Source organism: Calidris pugnax, unplaced genomic scaffold (genome assembly GCF_001431845.1).
Source record: "Calidris pugnax isolate Ruff unplaced genomic scaffold, ASM143184v1 scaffold225, whole genome shotgun sequence".
Taxonomy (NCBI): domain Eukaryota; kingdom Metazoa; phylum Chordata; class Aves; order Charadriiformes; family Scolopacidae; genus Calidris; species Calidris pugnax.
This window is the reverse complement of record NW_015091072.1, coordinates 421,614-426,834: the sequence shown is the minus strand read 5'-3', so window position 1 is coordinate 426,834 and position 5,221 is coordinate 421,614.

Sequence of the window (5,221 nt, the reverse complement as noted above, 5' to 3'; positions counted from 1 at the left end):
CTGCAGCCCCCTCCTGAAGGAGGGAAGAGCCCGGCGCTTGCTGTGGGTAAGGGGACTCACGCCCCTGATGTACACCTGAGGAGAGGGGCTGGGAGGAAGGGCACCCATGAGTGAGTAGCTGTCTAGCTCCTGCTGCATTAACTGGGGATATTTTTAGTTTCCTTCTGTTAAATATTTAAACAAAGTTCACAGGAAAAAAAGGAATTGTCGGCTAATGTGCCCTGCCCTTCCCTCCGGGGCAAGATCAGTCTCTGGAGGGATCCTGAGATGAAGATGAGGAGAAAAGAGCAGCTATTCTCAGCATTTCTTTGTACTTTGCTCCTGAAACTCTAAGCCTTAGAGAGGACTCAGTATTAAAATGCAGCTCTGCAGAGAGGCAGCAGAATGGAGCAAGTTTCTTCCAAAGCCAGAGGCTGGTGAGATCTTGGCCATCTGGATTTTGGTCACGATGCCACGGAAGATCACGTCTGGTAATGCAATCCTGAGATGACAGAATTTCTTTTGGACTTCGGAAAGAGAATTCCAAATGTCAGGGACCTCTGTGTGTGAGTCCCCGGGCACACAAACTGCCCAGGTGGTTTCAAGATGGCCTGATGTGCCTGGGGGGCATGGCTGGGACCCTCCACAGGACAGTAGTTCTTTGGGGTGAAGAACCTGCTCTGCTTGTAGCACAGCTTTATCAGTTACAGGTCTGGTCCTCAGGGGCCGACGGGTGTCTTGCAGCAAGGGGGTGTGGATCTGGACAGTCCCACCCCAGCAGTGGAGATCTTCTTCAGGAGCAGGTAGATCTCAGTGCCAGTCCCACAGGGGAGTGTGGTGCTCCAGGGGTGTACGTGTAACCGCTAGCACTCCTCCTAACATAGATGGTTCTGCTGGCAGAGACGTGCCTGGGTGTAAGCTGGGTCACCCAGCTCACCATGCTCTTCTCGCGTGTTGGGATGTCTTATAATGGAGACCTCGCTGTACTTCTCGGCTGAGATGATGAGCTCCGGCAACAGCACCTCAGACCATGGATTCCCAGGGTCTAAAGCTGGGGAATAAGAAACCCTAAACCCTACAGAGCCAAATCCTGAATTGCTTTCACACCCAGTAGCCTGGATTTCAGACCTACAGAGCAGGTAGTGGCCTGTACCTGGAGCTGAGGGGAAGGAGTAAGCCCCAGGGCTGGCCTCCTCGTGTACACATAATGCTATGGAAGTGACAGCCTGGACATCAGGTGTAAGCCTCAGACCTGAGACACTGTTGTGCACAGATCCTGCTGCCAATGGTGAAGAGCAGGTGACTCCCAATGCCCCTACCCCAAAGCCAGCTCCAGGTGAGTGCAGGAATGAGGCAACGTCAGTCGGTGTCAGTCAACACAGAGTGGTTTGCTGGTCATATCGTGGCCAGAGACTGAGAGCATGTCCTGCACCACCCAGGCATGGTTGTGGAGGAGCTGGGAGAAGCACAGAGGTGCCTCCTACAACAGGAATGCTGTGAGAGCAAAGGAAGGTTTGGGGTGGAAATGCCAGCCAGTGAGGGCTGGACTCCACTGTGTGTGGAGCACTAAGGTTCAGAACAGAGCAGGGGTGTCTCTGTGGCTTGTCAACAAAGCACCAGATAAAGGGTGTCTAGGGCACTCTGCAGTTAGCCACCGGCAGTGGGGATTGTGCCCTGGGCACAGACCCTGCTGCCTTGGAGGGCAAGCGTGACAAATGCCCTTCATTCAGCTGTGTGTGCAGCCCCCCGTGTAGAATAAACCAGTAGATCTTGAGAGAACCAGTACTCTTACTACCCGAAGGTATAAATCCCAGTATCCACACACCTTACCCCATTCAAGAGGCCTTGGTGTGCCAGAGCAGAGAGACTGGATGTCCTCACCAGCACCACATGCCATGGCTCTTGCTTTCAAATCTGCTTCATAGGTCTTAATTGTGATAAAACCAGGCAGGGCTACTCCCAGGGTCGGAGGATGGACCTGTGCGTTTTCACTCTGGGTACTGAGCCTTCATCGCAGAGCTCCAGTCCTGCCATGCACGGCTGACAGAGTATGAATGACAAAGCTATTTCCCCAGGGCACTTCATTGAACTCACTCGGTGAATCTTGGGGCTTGGAAGCCGCGAGTAAGAATTACACTGCTCTTTGCTGTCGCATATGGACCCCGCCACCGGTCCAGACTGGAGATCCCTGGGGCTAATCTGTTAGTTGCTGCTCCCACCCCATTTGCAGGATGGAAGCACGAATCCTGCCGCTGTTCCCCAGCGTCAGGGACCCAGCTGGGCTTTCTCCCTCTTTGTGAGTCTCCCGCAGCACGGACCCACGGCCGCTGGGACGGGAGAGAGCAGATCTCGGCAGCTACATCCCAAAGCACGTATCCCAGTTCACTAAGGGGGCTGGGAATTTACATCCTAAATAACAGCCAGGAGCAAAGCCTGCTGCACTCCTCCTCTCAGCAGGGAGCACAGACTAAACCCCAAATGTGACACCCTGAGCCCCGGAGTTCAGGCACTGCGGCATCCTGGGTAAACCCTAGGATCCACCACCAATAATTCCTTCTCTGTGTCCAGGACTCTTGTATACAGTGGTCCCAAAGATAAATCCTATCCAAATATAAAAGCCGTCACAGGAGCAGAAGAGCCGAGGTGCCAGCCGTGCACAGGCAATACCCGCACCAGAGCTCCCTCACATCAAATGCAATCTGTAACCTTCTGGTACAAAATGCTGAAGTTTGACAAATTCAAATGAGGAACAATACTATTAATAAAGAGGGTCACACACCGGCACAATTCACCCAGGCAGGTGGTGTATTCCCTACTGCCTGAAGCTGTCGTGTGGCCGTATTTCCAAAAGAGCCGCTACGGTTCAATCAGAAGTTATGGGCTTGACGCAGAAAATGAAATTGGTGAAATTCGCTGGCCTGTGCTCTGCTGTAGGTCAGGCTCGATGATCAAAATGGTCCCTCCGGCCTTAAAATCTGAGAATATCACCGCTTTCTCAATGCCTAGCCGAGATCAGCTCCGACTGGAGAGCAATCGGATGAAACCGAGCACACACAAGCCGTGTTAGTGAGAAGTGGGTAGAGTCTCCTTCCATCCGGGGATGGGAAAAGAGTTGCGCCCGATTCTGTCTGGCTCGGCTGGCAGATGATGATCTATCTGTATTTTTGTAACATCTCGAGCTCGACTGCTGTGATACTGTGCCTCTAGGAACGAAGCCGTCTGCTCTCAGAGCGCTCCAGCTAGTTCAGAATGCAGCAGTCTGTTTGCTCGGCGCCTCGAGCTGCCGGGAATGCATCACCGTGCCCCTCTGCACCCCACAGCACCTCGCCTTGGAGCACCGAGTCGGGTTCAAGGTCTCCAAGCCAGCCTTCAAAGCCCAGCGTGGGACAGGCCCCAGTGACCTAAGCAATCAATCACCTCTCCTTATTGCAGCGATGACCTCACATGACGGATATATTCCACTGGAACAATGAAATCGCCAACCAGTTTGGGGAGAGGGGGAAGGGATGGGAAGAAGGGGAAAGAGGCTCATGACCCTGAGGAACAGAACATTCACAAGGAGCTGGGCCAAGATTATGAAACTTACTGCCGGCTGAAATAACGCTCGCCATTAGCAACCCCACAGCACCAAGAGCTTCATGCAAATCCTTTCTTCGCCCAGCTTCCCCACGGCAACGATCCCACTCAAAATAGTGAAAAAAAAAATTTAAAAAAAAAAAAATCAAAACAAACCTGAGGAGGACTCAGCCCTCCTCGCAGAGGAAGAACGCTAGGTTGGCTGTCATTTTTTAACTCCCAGCCAGCATTAAGGGCTACGGTGACAGCTACCAATACGAGACCGTGATGTGGGACCGTGGAACCTAGCAGCTACCTCCAAGATTCAAGCAGAGCGAGTTTAGGCATTGGCAGCGAGACCCCCCCACACGCTTCCTGATGCCCCCGGCACCCCACACCTATATTTTTCTCAGTGGCCATGAACATCCTGGAGTTCATGGTCCAAGCGGCAGAGATGCTGGTTTGGTAGCAGGAATCGTGAACCCCGGTGCAGTTGGAAAGGGGTTTATAGATACGTCCTGCTTTATTCAGCTGGGTGGGGATCAGGAAAAGGGAAGAATCCCAAAGCAGCTGCCCCGGGGAGACAATTCTGCTGCCCTCGGAGGAGTTTTGGCAGCTGGGAGCGTGAATCCGAGTGCTGGTACCCTGGGGTGGGAGATGCCAAGCCCATCTGGGGAAGGAGAGCTCCCACTGCGCAGGGGGCCAGGGGGGACAGCTTTGTGGAGCGGGCTGAATTTCGGGGGCTGGCAGCCTGAATGCAGGGGCTGGCATCAGGCTGCTCTACCTGGTGGCTGAGGCTCAGAGGGTTGGTGGCAGCGCCCGGGAGGATCCAGCAGGACCGCGGAGGAGCTGACACCGCTCGCCCTGTGTCAGTGCGGGTCCTGCAGCGGTCGGTGACTGCCGGGAGGGAATTCCTGTGCCAGGATACCGGGGTGAGCACTGAGGGGTCGGGTATGGCAATCCCAGGCTGGGGCCAGAACCTGGGGCTGGAAGGGTGGTGGTGCATTTGGACCTTTCGGTAGCTAGGGAATGGGTGTGTGAAGCCCATCATCAATGGTCCTCTGAGCTGAAGTCTCCCTGCATTTGGAAAACTGTGAGTGTGGCCCCATTCCAAGCAGCACTCTAGGATGCCGGTCCCCTGCCATCTAGCGCCTGCCTGCAATACATGTCATGAGTCTGCCAATCTTCTGCCTCCCAGTTCCCTACTGTTCCCGGGCATCCGAGTGCTTCAGGTGCTGAGTCTCCACATCTCAATCGCTCTCCCTTTGCATGGTGCACCCTCGGCCAGGCAGGAGGAGGAGGGACTGACCCCTCCGTTTCCTTTCTCCAGCTGCGCCAAATTTGGCTGAAGTCGCCTTGCTCAGCGCAGGCTCCCAGTGCTTCAGCACAACAGGTCTGTGATGGAGCCCCGAGCTGGAGGGCAAGAGGCAGCGATACCTCGGCTGTGCCCCCTCCCTTCCAGCCCCTCAGGCACCCCCCCTTGCCCCAGACTGAAAGAGGAGGAGAAGGTTGGGGGGGGGGACACACACACGGGTTGGGAAGGAGACAGCGGGCTAAAGGGAGACAGAGCACCTAGATGGGGAGAGGGAGAAGAAAAAGGGGGGAGAAAAGGACACGGGGAAGGAGACGGGGAGAGAGGACTTGGAAAGGGACACGCAGCCCTCCCTGCCCCTCGCCCCTGCACCCC